Genomic DNA, 16956 nt, shown 5'->3' on the forward strand with positions numbered 1-16956 from the left:
CTGGCTCTGTGCAGGAGGTGAGGCTGGATGTGTTTTAACCCATAATATCAGATCTGTAATTCCCACTCAGATCCTGTACACTGCTGATTCCCTCTGCACTGCACAAACCAGTGGTTTACTTGACCCCAAAGAACCAGGCAGAAATTCAGGCTTTACTGATGGCCCAGAATCCCACCATGAGAGAACAAAAATTACATTGAGAAATGCTGTTTTGTAACAGTCTCAATGGGGGAAAAAAAAACATCTCCATGATGATTTATTTGGACTAACTGAGCTGTATTCCTGTGAGACCACGGATCTTACTCAGCAGAGCTCGTGGTGAAGTTGGGGGGAATCTGTGCTGACATCCTGACCCACCAATCTGACATTTAAATGGGACAGAAATAAATGCATTTTCCTTGCCCTGGAAATGTGCAGCCTACCTGCTTCCTACTGGGTTTAAAATGAATTCTTCCAAAAAGCACATATAAAATTTTCTGTAATGTTCAAAGACTAAAATTCTCCCCAAAACTGCCTCCAAGTCTTTATGTCTTCAGCATCACACATATCATAATAAAGATTATTTTGAAATCCACACAATTGATTACCCCTGTGAATTTATTTTCAAAAGTATTTTCTGTCATTAAAGCCAAAATTTTGGTTTCTATTTGAGCTGCCTGATGTAGAGGACAAAAGGAAAATTTGTTACCAAAGGATTTGGTTTTCTCAACAAATTTTTTAGTATGTTGCAATTGATTTTAACACCGGCACTGAGAGCCCTCCTTCCCTCATGATAGAGGCAGTGGATCACAGAAGGAACCTCTGCCACACTGGGTAGCTGCTCTCATTTCCTCCAAAAACCTAAGAAAGCTTGAATGGGCAGAAAAATATTCAAATGCTCTCAATATACCTTCATAGCATGTCCATGTCTGGCCTATTTGCAGAAAAAGGAATATATTTAGGATTCACCTCCCTCTAACAGAGTATCCCCTGGCTGTGCAGGCTGGAAACTAAAATTTCACCTGTCCTATATAACTTTCCCCTTTTCACACAGGCATAACCCCACCTGTGATGTGAAATACAAAGTTTTCAGCTCTCAGTTGATTAAATGCTGTTGCACAGCTTCTGTGTGGAAGTGGAACATCATTTAAAGCTATTGGGTGGTGGGGATTTTTTTGTACTGTGCCAGATGCATAAAATATATGGTTTTTAAGCTATAGCTCAAGTAGTCAACTGCTTGAAAAAAATGTCACTGACAGTTGTGGGGTTTATGCAAGTGCCAGCATTAAACAGCATTATTTAAATTTGCTTCTAAATACTTGTTTGATAAGTAGGGATATATATGATTTATTCATCTCACAATTTACTGAAGCATGTTAGCTGGGTTTTTTTTCTTTTTCCTAATTCATACCCTACTGTCACTCTGTTTTTTATATATGTTATTTTATAAAGATTTGCCCAATGTAAATAAGAACAATTACAGAACCACAGAGCAGGATTACTTGTGAAGGGGAGGGAAAAGAAAAATAACCATGGCTTGTATTCTCAGTGGCTATTCTATTTGACTTCATCATTAAGGAAAGTATTCAGAGCATCTAAAGGGTGAAGAGTGGAGGAGCGTGTTTTCTTTTCGATATGATAGCTGCATTCAAGTTATTCTTCCTCCTACAATAGATTTTACCTAGCTTTATCTTCATAGGAAGCTGCTTTCAGCTGAAAAGCAGAAGTGAATAGGAGTGTCATGACACAGGATTAACAGTAGAACCGAGTAGTAAATCAAATGTTGGAGATGGAGGAACGCGGGACGCGACGCGCGCGGCGGCAGCGCCCAGGGAGCAGCTGATGCGTGATTATTGCCCAGCTCCCCGAGACCTGGGCTGGCTCTCAGCTCCCAAAAACACACAACCCCTTTCAACCAGGCAATCTCTGCAATGGATCTAATCCCAAGGTAAAACTTCCAGCGGGCCTTGCCGAGGGCTAATTGCAGATGGAACTCGCCTAAGCCTTAGGAAAAGAAAAGCGTGAAGAATTTGTGTGGTTTTCCAATCGGGGGCAAGCAACCTGGCTTAAAGAGAGATCCAGCAAGTGCCAAAACTAGATAAAATTAAGATTTTAACACTAAAACAACGCTCAAATTAAGATTTCAAGTCTGGTATGTTCTATTATTTGACTGAAGCTCAATAGCCTTACAATAAGCAGGAGCAGTGACCTCTTGCTCCGATCAGCAGCATCTAAAGCAAATATTGCCACCAGATTCTTCAGCACCACGGCCCTGACTATCACAGGAACTCACCTACAGCAAGATAAATGCACTTGATCTTGCAATAGGACTCAAATGCATCTGTAATTCTGTACTTACAGTTTGAATTCACAGCAGAGACCAACTTGCAACACTTTTAACAGGCCCTAATCTCTCTGGTTTCAGTTTGAGACCAAGAGGCATTTCATATCACCAGCACTGGATTTATATTGTGTGCTCAGAAAACAGAAATGGATTTCCAGGAGGTTTAATTTATCAATATCTGGTCTTCCTGGGAAACATTAGTTTGCATAGGAAAAGGGGTTAAAAGAAGGTTTAAGTGATGTCTCTAATATTTCCTGAAAACTTTGTATGAAAATATTCTATGCCACAAAAGCCCATTAAATATGCAAACTTTAATATACATTCCTCAGTAACAAATGTACAGTTAGATAACACATAAAGAATTATGAATGACTAATTATATTTTGCATATTTACAGCAAAGACAATTAGCAAATAGCTTTTATATGCAAAATAAATGAAAAAGTAATTAAGATGCACTAACTAGAGCAGCAATATCAAGTCTGTTGTCTTGTGATTCATTCCTAACAAACATAATAATTATGCATTCATTGTCATATAATTAAAACAGCTCTGTCCTTTAGAAAACTGGTTATTTACTGTATAATAACCTGAAGAGTGGCAGAAGTTCCTCATAATGGTGAGAAGGATAATTAAATATTTCTTCCTGGTGTCTGCTCACTCAGTTGAGGTTATTATCTTAAACTTGTGCTAGAAAACATTTCCTCTGCAGCTCCAAAAGCTCTCCTGCTCACTGATGGGAAGTTATGCCTTTGCCATGCCTTGCTCCCAAGCCAGGTGTCCAAAACTCCCAAATGGGCACAGTATTACAACACATTCCAGGTTGGGAAAGCTCAGGGGTGTGACCTGGGGAGGGTGGGAACGCTCTGGGTGGAGCCTGGGTGTGCTATGACCTTGGCTGAAGTTTTGTGTCCTTGCCAAGGTCAGACGTGACGTATCATCATATCATACCTTATCATATCTCATATTATCTAATATTATCTCATATTATCTCATATTGCTTCATATTATATCATCTCTTCTCGATCATATCATAGAATGGTCTGGGTTGGGCATGCACACACGGGCAGAACTCCATCCTTGTTGAACCAGGGATTTATTCATCCCACACCTCAGCTGTAACACCACCACAACTCCACTCTGTCTCTTCCCATTCCCCTCATTTCCCAGCTCTTCCTACACTTCAATAAAACATAATAAACCATCCAGTCTCAACTGGAACCCTTAATCACTCCCGAGCAGAACAGTAATATCCAGCTCTGTAAGCCGTCTCTGTAATACCAATATCATCAAGCTCTTCTTTTTTTGTCTTAAAATTCCCTTTTCCCATAAACCTCAGCCTGCAGGACCCGCCGAGCTGCAGTGGAGGAAAAACAATGTAATTGCTTGGCTGGCCTGGATCACTAATCGGATTTCCAGGGACTCAATAGGTAAGGGGCAGGGCAGAAGGAGCAGGTTCACCTACGCAAGCTGGCACGGAAGGACTTAGCTCTGGTGCTGCTGGTCAGGCTCCATCCTCCTCTCCAAACCTGTGGCTCCTGTGCCAGCCACTCACCTTCCCAAAAAAAGGGAAGGGATAACGCATTCCTTTTAGTGCTTATCTGTAGAGCTGGTATTTCCTCTTAATTTTTGAGCAAAAGTAAAGAAATTCTGCTGGCGGAGGGAGAATCCCAGGGATGGAAGGGTCTCTACAAGGAGATGTGGCAGGAGCATAGAAGTTCCCATAGGAGGACTCAGGAGGTCCATGCAGAGGGATCCAGGGTGGTTTTATTGCCTCTGGTGACCTCACATCCATGGCTGGGAGTGTTTGGGGTATCCTGATATTCCCCCAGGAGGGATAGGTCAGCCAAACCTCACTGCAGAGCACACAGGAGAAAAGAAATAAAAGGACCACAGCTCCCAGGCACGCTGGAAAGAGCCCAGTGCCTGTCCCACAGTGCCCTCCAGAAGGCAGGGGATTTTTGCACAGATTTCTTAATACTCCAAGGGAAAAAAAAAAAAAAAAAAGAAAAAAAAAAAAGAAAATGAGTATCTTTGGGCTTTGCTACACAATTCATTTGCTCAGATTTTCTCATCTGCTCGTTCTCCTGTCAGGAATTGAGTGGGACTCCACCTGACCTACATGGAGGGATTCCCTGTGCTACACCCTACAGTGGGATGTATTTCTTCTAAGACAATTATGCACCCTATGATGCTCAAGTCCTAAAGAGTCCCCACCCCATCCTATTTCTAGGTCAACACTTCATGTTTAGAACAGGAAAAGGGGACGAGCCATATTTTCTATAAAATCCTACAGAGATTTCAGTGCCTTTAGGACACACTTGCACTCCCCAGTGCTTACCTGTTGCTTAGGTGGATTTCTCAACAGCTCTGTCTTTCTCCATTACCCCCTCTGAAATAACTTTAAGGATGATTTATACTTTTGCTGAGCAACCAGCTCACTTCTTGCATAACCAATACCCAGACTGCTGCTTGAGTCAGGTAAGGATGGAGGGGAAATATGGGTAACTTTAGGCAAATCACTGCTATTCCTGGGAGATCCTGACCCATTTCCCCAGTCATGCAAACCACTTTCACCACATATGGAGGAATGGGGAGCACTAGCCAACCTATGGGGTGCCTTAGCCATGTTATGGGGTGTGTTAGCCACCCTACAGGGACTGTGAGCTCCCCAGAGCCTGCAGGGTGTCAGGATAGAGCAGTTCCTTGCCCAGCTCTGCTCAGAGCTGTCAGGATGACAGACTTAACCTCCCTCTGTCCCTGTTTACCCAAAGTAAGAAGATTGTAAGGCTTAGTTAATGTTTGTAAGTGTCTCAGGGTTCTTATACGATAGGCACCATGTACATGCAAGTGTATTATATATAATACATGTCATAGGAAGAATTAATAAAGCATTAATTTAAAGGTAGCAGACACTGATGCATGATAGCCTTTCTAACTGCTTCTTTGCAGGCACACAGAAAATGGCATTTAAGTTAAAATCAGGTTAAAGAAAAATAATGCAGTCAATCACTGCCAGGTACCAAGTCAGTAAATATCAATTATATAAAATGAGTCACCAATAAGAACTTTGATAAAATCAGGTGGCAGGGGAAGGATACTCAGAGAGACAGATGTGACACATATTCATTTCAGAAGATATTCTCTTTTAGGAAACGGGGCTTTTAATTCGAGCACCTCTGTTTTCTTCATGGCCTTTCAAAATATTGGGGACCCCAGAAGCAGCTGTTGACAAAAGCAGCAGGATGCTCCTTTTGCCTCAAAACTTTGGTGGCAGACAATGTGAACTCCTAGGAAGGCACCAGGGGATCCTCTAGGACCTTATCTGAAGTCAGGGTGAGAATCCAAAACCCTTTAAGCATTCCCTTGTGTTTGAAGTACTGGGAGAAAGTAAAGCACAGGCAGAGCTGGGAGAGTGATCACAGACCTGGGACGTGAGGGGTGGCACTGGAGCAATGCTGGCTCTGGGAATAAAGATGGAAAAGGACCTGCCTGTAGCCCAGAGTCAGGGAAATGCTGATGTGGGAGCAGAGTTCCAGTGCCAGAAGATCCCTTGGAGAACTCAGGAACCTCTCTGGTGCTTACAGAAACACAAGCTTACAGAGGCCAGCTACCTATTTCAGCTTTTTCTTTAATCTTAAATTAAAAGCTGGTGGTTTTGGTTTTTTGGGGTTTTTTTTAGGGTTTTTTTTTGTTGTTGTTGTTTTTTGTTGGTTTTGTTTTTGTTTTTGTGGGGTTTTTTTGTTGTTGTTGTTTTTTTTTTTACTTTTCCAAGGTGCTTCACTCCCTGCATTCCTCTTCTGCCACAAAAGTCACTCCCAGGCTTGTCCCCCTGGGCACAATCTCAGTGCTGGGCCAGCAGCCAGGCTTTACCTCCAGTACAGGTATATTCACCTCTGCTTATGGGGAGGAATAAGGAGCCTTTGGTGAAAGAATAAAATCAGCTCTCTCTCTCTCTCTCTCTCTGCATAAAATAAAGAGAGAAAATAAAATTCCAGCAGCTACAAGCTGGCAACATTACACTGTCATAATCCAGAAATGAACATTGATTCTGAAGAAGTCGCTTCTTCAAACTTTAACGCAACAATTAAGTATTCCATTGTCATGGCTCAATTAAATGGTATGGCCTGAGAAAATTGGGGATTGTAAAGTGAGGATGGAATGTGCTTTGATCCTCTTTCCAGGGTTATTGTTTCATTAATAAATGAACATGTCATTTGTCTCACCAGAGGGAGCTCCTGCCCTCCAGGCTTTTTCCCTTTTTTGTTCAGGTTTTATAAAGATGAATTTCCAGTGCTCTGAAATACCATGGATTAGTAGTTAAGCCTGACAGCACTTCGGGGAGTAGTGGGCTTAAAGTGCCTCACACAGGTCTCCAAAGCACTTGTTTACTAATAGAGGAAATCAGCGACCGTCTGCAGCTGCTGATATCGCATTACCATTTGGAAAGACAGTAGCTGAGATAACAAATCACACAGTTTTAATAATTACTCCTGCATTCCAGTTTTTTGTTTCCTGCGTAACTGCAAAGGCTGGATTTCTTCCAAATAAACAGATAAAAACAGTATGGAACTTTTATCTTTTAATGATAATGACAACACATCATGTTTCACTAAAAGTTTCCTGCTGAATTTTTTTCTGATTTCTAGAGTTTCAATAAAATGTAATTATACTTTATAATTCCACTCTTTTAATCTTCACTTCAAAAACTATTCACAGTTAGCAAGTTTGCTAGGCACGGAGAGGGGGTGAGGAGCAGGAGCTGACTTCCCCCACATTGGGCTGTTCATAAATTCTGTCTGGGGGTAAACCTGTCATTGAAACGGCACAAACTGAGCTGCTTTGCATTCAAATTAATACCTAGTTTAATTTGAATATAAAATAGCTCCATTTATGTGGTTATTAAGTAAAAGTAACAAAACCGTTTGGCGATGAATGGATGTTTAAGATAGGAGACACTTGCAACCTATTTCTTTTCGGTACTTGGGGGTTTATTTCTCCTTTTCTTAATCCCTGGGATACTTTTGGAATTGGGATGTCTTCCTGTCAATAGATAAGGCTTTGAAACAAAGCAGTATCTATGAAATCTGGATGGTTAATATATATTCTGGGAGTCAAAAACTTCCAATTAACCCAGTACTGAATTAGACTTCATGTGTTTTGTTAAAACAAATCTTCACATCTTGTCCTTTGCTACACTCAAGAAAAAAAGCCAGTGGTGTCAGTCACAATTGTTTTGCTAAATAATTTCATAGATTTATTTAGGAGAGCAGAGAAGAGGAGGAAGAGAGGAACACCACAATTAGACCGTCCTCTTCCAACTCAAAAATATTCAGACTGAAAGGTAAGGTAAACTTTTCTCACAGCTTTTAGTTTGCTTACCATCAGCCCATGTTCCACTGGGTGATTAAAGAAAGCTTTTTTAAAGCATTACTTCAGAATGATCTTAATTGGTGCAAGGTTGAGCCCTTTCTAGGAGGGGAGGGAAAAGGTTGAATAGCCTTTTCAAGTCACATGAAAGTTTCTAGGATGAATGTACGATAATTAGATTAATAAGTAGCTTAATTTATCACAGCTAAGGATTTCAACAGCCACACATTAGAGCAAGAAAAAAAAGATTAGTGTGATTCCAGTTTGTAAAAAATTGTACTGAAACTTGATTAACCTTAAATACAAAGTGCCTTTCTTTTTTGTGTGTAAATTCAGTAGTTAAGCGGGGAGGGGGAAGCACCAAAATAATCAGAAAAGTCTTGTTCCATTCCTTTGTGTGCACTAGCTAATGAGAGATAGCAGGGTTGTGCAAAACAACTTTTCCTGGTTATTCTTCCTAGGATACAGATTTAGAGGAAGTCTGTGATCCCTGCCACTGCTACAGACCCTGAAGATCTGTGTAAGGTGTGAGATAACATTTACAGGGGTTAAAAACATCTCCAGCATCAGCCACTTTCATCTTAAAATAAGAGAAAAGGAAGCAGCAAGAAAATGGGTGAAATATTTATTTAGATATAGCTGAAAGTTAGATTTACTGTAGTGATGGTAATGCAGAAGGACTGAGAAGGACCCTGGGTGCCAGGCAGAGGTGTGGGAAACAACTGGAGGCAAGGAAAACGAGGAGGGTGCAATTAGAGGTGGCAATTAGCAGGGCAATATTTGCTCACACAGCGCCAGCATCAGCCTGAAATCAAACGTGGTAAAGGCAAGAGCAAGGTGCAAAAAACCCCGACCCACGGATGGCAGATTTGTGTAAAATCCTGCCAGATCTTCCAGCTTTTCCCCCCGCCACCATTGCTGCTTCTTTGCAGGACAATCCCTTAATAGAGAGTGAAATCTGCTGGGCTTTTTGATGTTGCCATCCACCGCCGAGGTTGCTTTCGGTGGTGTCATTATTTATCAGCGCCAACGTCAGCTTTCATTAATCCAACTCCTCAAGGCTCGTAGCGCGGCCGACAAAAATTCCCAGTGCTTTTTGTGCTTTTTTGGCTGGCAGCGGGGCCAGCAGGGCCCACGGAAGGTTCTGGAGGGTGGTGGTGTGGTCCCTGTCAGCGTCGTCATTTTGAGGAGGTTTAATGCAAACCCAGCAGAGGCGAGACGTGGGGCGCTGGGTTTGCGACTCCCCGTCCCGAATCCCTCTTTGAAAGGGGGATGAGAAGGGGGAAAAGTTGGCTGGAAGGTTCATGGGAAAGGACAAATGAGGCTGCTCAGAGCCTACAAAAAAATTTTAAAAAACGAAAAAATGAAATAAAATGAAAAATTTTTTTAAAAAGCGCAATGAAGCGAGAGGAGGAAAAGGGTTTCTTTAATTTTATCACACACTTAAGAGATGAGTGAGAGTGCTAATGAAAGGGAGGGTAATTATAGCCCAGATAGTGCCTCTTGCTCAGGCTGGAGCGTGGGGAAGGTTAACTCTGGCAAAGGGAGATCATACAAATCCAAGTGGCTGAGGGCACTCATGCATCGGCCTGTTTGATAAGATTGATAACTGTAACCAGTAGCTTAGGAGAATCGATTTCCACTGCCGGGGATCTCTCTGGATGCTCTCATCTTTTATTCTGTTTACATGAAAGTGAAGCTTTAAAGATGTTTTATCATCTAATGGCGAATATGACACACAGTTAAAAACGGAATCTTTTTTTAATCTCGGAATGGGAAATTTAAGCGGGGCAGTGATTCGCTTTAATTATGTATATTGAACAAATTTGAAGAGATGAGAAGAAACTTGTTTTTCAGCCCACTGAACCCAAGTGCTTGCCTGTAATCTAAAATGGATATCTAATTATTGTTTAACATTATTTATTTAGGAGGAGTTACGACCTCTAATTTGCCTTTAAATGATTAATTTAGTGTTTAAATAAAGCTCCTTTTATTTAATAATGTTTTCTTTAACCAATCTTCACTAATGTCAATAAACTCTTTGTTTAACCTTCTTAAAGGAAACATTTCCTCAGCTCTGAGACAATTATGAATTACCAAAACCCATATAGAAAAATGAGCTAAGTAATTATCTAATATTATTGCAGTGTGCTTAAGGAGGGAATATTCCGCACCAATAACATAAGACAAGAGAGATGAACAAGCTTTTCTAAATACTGAGCATTTTAAGCACTCTGCCTCTTTTTGAGGTGATAAGGCAGCACAGAAATACCCCAAAATACTCACATGTTGGCTAAATGAATTCTGTCACTTCCATTCTCATCCTAAAGAGGTTCTTGGTTCATGTCCCAGGCACAAACAAAGCAGCACAAATATCCTCACTCCCCGTGGTCAGAGGCAATGCAGGCACCCTCCTGCTGTCCCAGCCCTCAGCAGGACACCCTCACCTGTGCCCAGGGTGACTTTGCATCACCAGGGTGCCCCCCTGGTGTCCAGGACCAGAGGGAATAAGTCAGACATGAGGCAAGGGACCACCAGTCACATCCCAGAAACTCCTGTCTGGACATTTGTCTCTTTTATGGAGCAGGCTCTCACATCTATATCACTGTAGATATATTGGCTACTGATTTTTGAAAGCAAAGTGCCTTTTGGGGGTCACAGAATCATGGAATAAATTGAATTGGAAGGAACCTTTGAAAGTCATCTACTCCAACTGCCCTGCAATGAGCAGGGACAGGTGTGACTGCTGTGTATTAACTGTGAGACACCATTGCTACATAATAAATTGTGTTTGTGGTAATGCAGGTGCTTTCCTGGCCTTGCTTAGGTCCTGTGTATTTTGCTCTGGAGCATGCTGGAGCTTGGAAGATCACAGGAAAAAACAGGCAGCACAAACAAATTGAAATTGATGTCCTAGAGGCCAGAAAGCAGCAGGATGCAAGTGGTGGAGGAGAAAGAGGAGAGGCAGAGTTTGCAGGAGGAGCCAGATGGAACAGAAAAAGCCAGGAGTGGAAAAAAGTGCTGAGAAAGAGTAAGGAGAGACTCATTGCCCAGAGAAGCTGTGGCTGCCTGGGCTTGTGCCTGGACAGGGCTTGGAGCAGGCTGGGATAGCAAAAAGTGTCCCTTCCCATGGCAGGGGATGGAATGAGATGGGCTTTAAGGTCCTGCCAACACAAACCATTCTGCAATTCTGTGAATTGGAAACTACAAATTGCCCAAGGCTTGAGGTAACATTGGTCACCACCTGTAGCTCCCGTGGTGGAGGTCTGAGCAGAGCTGTGCTCATTTCCAACGTGGGAAACCATTGTGGGCAGAGCTGAAAGGGTTCTCACTTTCAAAGCTCTTCTCTGGCACTGCAAAAGCAGCAGCAGAGCATGGCAGGTTCTCTGCAGTTATTCCTTCCAGGTCCTGTTGGAGATCCCAGGACGAAAAGGAGGAGAAAATGTCCAGATTGGAATGAAGAGGGCTGAGCAATAATGAAGGGCAGCATGAAAACCACAGCAACGCAGATGTAAAAGGAAAAAGGACAAGAGGGGAAATGGATGTGTAAAAAACAATGATAGGAGCACTTGGCAGTAAGGAAGAAGGAGATTGGGAAGGGAGTCTGGTGATGAAAAGGTTGTACCTAAAGGGAGACATGAACATGGAGGGAGAATTAGGAACATGATTAATTCTGTATTAATTATTTCAGGGCTTTTTACATAATGTGGTGGGTCAGTTTGAGAAGGCAGGAACCCAGCCCCAGTGGCAGAGCATGGCTTCGAGGATGGTGGGAACTGGGAGTCATTGTGGTGGGACGTCCACACCCAGCCAGGGCAGAGCTCCCTGCCTGCCAGAGACCGAGGGGTCACCCAGGGGTGTCGCCACACTCACTCCCAGCGCCTGAAAATACTCAACACATCCTTGCTCTGCTCATCTGCTCTCAGTTTCTCCTTTCCCTGGAACAACAGATTCCCCTTTGAGGGGCTTCTTTTATTTTCTTTCTTTTCTTTTTTTTTTTTTTTTTTTTTTAATTACAGCTCTTGGAGTTTTTGAGTATTTTCTAAGGTCTGGATTCTATATTTTCAGATTTTTCCCCAACAATATGAACTAAGACCTCACCCAGGTTGTAGATGTCTAAAACAAGGGAAATCTCTAATCATTTTTATCAACGAGGTGACATTGAGATGGCCCATTTGCAACTGGCTTGGTAGGAGGAATATCCATGAGCAGCTGATTCCTTCTCTCCCACCTCTTCCCGACACTTGTTGTACTCCAATCCCTGAAAACTCAGAATATCTGAGGCCACACAACCACAGAGTCCAGCTGACATTATCAACATAAGAGTGTCTTTTAACACTCACCCATAAGCTGATCTCTGGGCAAGGGATGATCTGGATCCACAGCATGAATCAGGATCATCTTGGAGACCCCCAAAGTCTCTTCCAGAGCTGGGATGAGCTCTCACCATGACATCTCCTCGATGCTGGAACAGCAAATGTGGAGGAAGATGAATCCTGCCTTCATCTTTGCCCTTGGTTCTCCATGTAGGTTCTCCTCCCACAAATGCAGCTGTGCTCACCAGTCCATATGTTCCAGGAGGGACAAAATTCCCACAGGCCTTTGAGAAAGGTGAGGGAAAAGCTGGTGAGCAACTCTGATCTTAAAAATCTTCATCCCACAGCCCCTGCTGAACTGCTGCCCCTGAGATGTGATAGGAAGCCAAGCACAGTCCCAGCTGGGTCACAGGTAAATGGGGAGGTGTGTTTGCCCTCAGGCAGCCTGAGATGTCACCCCCTCCTGAACACAGCCTGTTAAAGAGGGATTTCCTCTTAAATAGCCATTTCCCTCGGGGCTGCTGATCCAGGAGTGGCCAGCTGCTCATTCCAGGTCAAAAAGGGCCTGGTTAAAAGGTCCTGCCCCACCTTGGGTGCAGCAGGGACAAATCTCTCAGGACTTGCTTGGCAGTGCAACAACATCCAGACCTGACCCACAATACCCACTGGAGTTCTCCTAGGGTTAGAAGATGACATGGTTTGTCCCAACAGACACGGGAGGAATTTTCCAGAGAAACCCCCAAAAAACTCTGCTGTGATATGCAGAAGTCCTCGCTGTCAGCCTATGTGAAATCCTCAAATAGGAACAGGACACATACAACTTTTTTATTATTATTGCTATTGTTTTAAAAAACTTTAATATTGTGACTATTATTTTAAAATATTTTATTTAAAGAGGTGGTATTGTGACTTTTTCTGAACCCTAGCCAGGCAAGAATAAAGTGAAGTGTTTCTTGCAACCACCACCTCTTTATACAGGACTTGCACTGCATTCTGAGCTGCTAGAGAACCTTGCTAACCTAAAACAGGTAAAAATATACAAACCTAGCTAAAATAAAAACTGCTGCTTAGCAAACAATTTACTTTGCTTCTTCCCTTCCGATTGCCTCTAATCAGCCCTGCAAAATTCCCACTGCCTGCCTCGATGGGAATGTGTAATATTGTTTGATGAATGAATAAAATATCAGGAAGGAAGTGTCTTGTTTGCCTGTGTCTTCATTATCACCTTCCCCATCCCAGAGTTAGTGCATGGACTGTGTGGCTGGACCAGTTTGTTCTCCTTTACTGGTCATCCACTGTTTGATTTGTGCCTGCAGCTGGAAGCTCTGGACATAGGTTAAGATCGAAGGTGTTTGACTCTGTACAAACAGCAAATAAAAAGATAATCCCTCCAGAATAAGTTTTGTCAGATTTTGCTTTACCCTGAGCATCTTTATTTTAAACCTGAAGCAGCGGATAGGTCAGGTGATAAACCTATTTCCCTCTTTGTCTTCTTTGCAATTATTCAAACTGACACCATTATACACTTTGCTCTGGGACTGAAAACTCTGATTGGGTTGGACAATTTTTACAGTAAAGTGCAGAATATGGAGCTGTTCTGGGAAATGGGGGAAAAGTAAATTCAAAATAGAAAGTTTTTTTTGAAAGACATGCAAAACCCCTTAAGACTTGTAACCACTCTCACTGGAAGAGCTGTGCAAGAATCCCTTCCTTCAATTCCCTCTTTAATCTCTTCTTTTCTAAGCAGGTAATCTCAGATTATTTGCCAGCATCTCATTTCTAACTCACAAGAAACTCCTGGAAGCCAGAAAAAAAAAAATACTCTCCATCAGCCTGTTTTTGTTTTGCTCTGATGTTTATTTTCATCTTAACATTAATTGCCCCATAATATCTGCTTGGTTTTATCAATTAGCCTTTGCAGTGGGAAAATATTTTAGCGCCTAATACAGCGTAATGATTTTTTTCCCTATTTGCCAAGGGGGTTATTAATAAATGTCCCCACTGGGGCTACAACTCTGGTGCTCTGGTGTTTGCTTTAGGGGAAATGAGGGATTGGAGGAAAATCCTAACCAAACGGAGCTATAATTAGAGGGAAAGCAGCTGCAATTAGAAGTATATGTTCAACGACACCCGCGGCACTCAGGGACAAACCTCCTCTCCACTCGGGCAGGGGTGGCAGCACAGACACTGATGCTGAAATAAAAGGGGAAAACTCTTGGTTTTCCTCTTTCTCCAGGTGTTGCATCAAAAATTTGTGCTGTCTGCTCAGCGTATTTCTCCAAGAAAGGGTAAAAAAACAGGAGTTTTTTGTTTTCTTTTTAGCAGAGGAGTGCTGGCCTGGCAAAGCCAGCAGCAGACCCCTCCAAGCTGGGATTTCACCCTGATCTCTCACTCCTCACTATTTATTTAGCCTGAACTGCTGCCACCAGCTCTGCTGGGCTCTCTGGGAAGTTGCCAGCTGAGCAGCCCCTTCAAGTGACACATTTCTGTGCCCATCAGACATCCACGCCGTGTCCCATGGAGTGTCCCTGTGGCTGCAGGTGCTCCAAGGCTGGATGGTGGATCCTGGCACACCTCGTTCTCCTCCCTGCTGCTGCAACAGACTTTGCTCAAGAATGAAAAAACAATCACCAGCCCGCTGGCATTTCTGCCTGCTACAAATCTAAATTCTCCAGCACCAGGAAACAAAGCAGCTCGTAGGCTGTCCCAGAAAAATTCATTCCCATCGGCAGATATGAGTTCCTGGAAAGCCAAACTGGAAGGAATTCTGCAGCCTGCTGATAATTCTGGCTGGTAAAATGTTAGAGCTTGATGTTATCAATCAGCCCAACAAGTTTAACAGTAAGCAGCAAGGGCACATAGGGAATTAAAAAATGCAGCAGATGTGCAGAACTGCTTAATATGGCTTTTAGGTTAATTCATCTCATTGCAGAAATCTGTAATTCTCATGGTTTGGGTTGTAAACGACAGCTACTGATACTGATGTAACCTTTTGTCTTTCACTGGGTTTTGTTGGTCAAAAAACCCCCCACAAACAAACAAACAAAAAACTCAACCAAATAATTACTATTATAGCACTATTAGCTTTGAGGATTTACAGCTTTGCTTCTTTCACAGCAGAGCTTGGAAGTAATAGAATTTACTCTGGGAAAACCTGACCGTGTCCTTGCAAATCTCTGTAGGGCTTCTTTTATGGGAGTCCCAAATAACAGATTGTTCCAGCATGAGCTCCTATTCTATTCTATTCTATTCTATTCTATTCTATTCTATTCTATTCTATTCTATTCTATTCTATTCTATTTTTCTGTTCTATTCTATTCTATTCACCTCCCACCCCACCACACCTGCAGAAAACATAGAAGGCAGCAGTGAACCCAAGGGTGTGTCACACTCTTGTCCTCCATCACCTACATGTGACACAGCTCATCCTAGTCTGGGCCCACAAAAAAGCAGATTTCCCTAAACACCCAAAAAAATGCAACCTCAGTCCTGCAGATTGCTGAGCACCAGAAAAGTGAAGATGGGACTTGTTGCCCTCCTCCAGAACAGCATCTCCTCCAGATCCTGGATCTCTGTGTTTTGATCAGAAGGGTTCTGGTGGACCTGGGGACTACTGCTTTTGCAATGTGAATGAACAGAGATCACAGGTCACCAAGTGAGAAATTCAGTGATTATTTATATCAAAAAGCAACCTGAGATCTGTGTTCAATGGCCACTGCTGAACATCTTCCCTGGACTCACAGTCTGTAGGACAGTGTGGGAGAAGAAAGCATCCACACCATTGCTCTGGAGCAAGGAGCACTCTCCATGCCAGGTACTTGTATTTTATACCTCATTTGTACTTCAGTAAAGCACCCAGGAGCTGCATGGAAGAGTTGGGAGCTGAACCTGCACAGCTCAGCACCTTTTGCTGTAAACCAAATATTTGTGTCCCTCAAAAAGCAAAGACAATATTTCCATCAGCTTTGGGAGGGCTCAGCTGGCATCTGCTCTGATTCCTGACTAAACATTTCTTCAAAACCATAACCTTTCCAAACTGCCAACAAATCACCAATTCCAGAGACATCAGGCAACACTTGGTTACTTTTATGTCCTTCTTATCCTTCGGGGGAGCAGGATGGGTGCAATTATGTGTCTTTCCATAGAACCCCTGAATGATTTGGGTTGAAAAGGACCATAAAGACTGTCCAGCTCCACTCCTTTCCATGGGCAGAGACACCTTCCACTGGACCAGGTTGCTTCAAGCCCTGTCCAACCTGGCCAGGAACATTTCCAGGGAATTTGCTTTTATGTGTACCTTTAATGACGCACACACACTGTTTTCTCACTATATGTGTGTATTACAGACCTTTCACACTCCAAGAAGTTTACAATGGATTTTAGAAGTTGTTTTAAAGGGATAAGCATTATTCTAGGAATGTGTGTGCACACACACAAATGTATTTAGTACCCTGTGGGTCCACATACTCTCAATAAACCCATGTGGTGCTCTGTATCTAACCATAGAGCTCAACACTGGGCCCTTTCCCCACTGTGCTTGAGGGTCTAAAATGAACAACAGGCTTTTAAAGCTACATTTATTACCTTGCCACCACCAGGAACAGCCCAACCTCATGCAGCCTCTTTGACACAGACGTTAATTTTCACTTGCAGCTGTGGCAATTAGAAAGTGTACTTAATAGAGTGTCATGTTAATTGTTGCAGAGTTAACCAATTTCTCCATTTAATTGTCAATTGATTAACCTATTGAAATGGTAAGTGACTCAGTTTCCTTCCAGAACAAACAGCAGCCACATATTGTAGCTTCATCCAGCTGGAGGGGGTACTCTGTGATTTGCTCAGCCTCAATGTGCTGGTATTTTTCTACACCTCCCTGAGCTTTTAATTAGATGAGCCAATTTTACATGTATTTGTCTGCTGGAAAGGTTATCTGTGCTGGAGCTGACCT

At 42.7% G+C, this 16956-nt stretch overlaps 1 long non-coding RNA gene across 1 annotated transcript in view; it reads right to left on the reverse strand.

Moving 5' to 3' along the window:
- LOC140684355 (uncharacterized) overlaps positions 1-15256 on the reverse strand; it is a 36520-nt gene extending 21264 nt beyond the window's left edge. The window contains exon 1 of the long non-coding RNA XR_012056570.1: positions 12036-15256. This is a non-coding gene — a long non-coding RNA (uncharacterized lncRNA). The remainder of the gene's footprint in view (positions 1-12035) is intronic.
- Positions 15257-16956: the final 1700 nt, after the last annotated feature.

This window comes from Taeniopygia guttata, chromosome 5 (genome assembly GCF_048771995.1).
Source record: "Taeniopygia guttata chromosome 5, bTaeGut7.mat, whole genome shotgun sequence".
Taxonomy (NCBI): Eukaryota; Metazoa; Chordata; class Aves; order Passeriformes; family Estrildidae; genus Taeniopygia; species Taeniopygia guttata.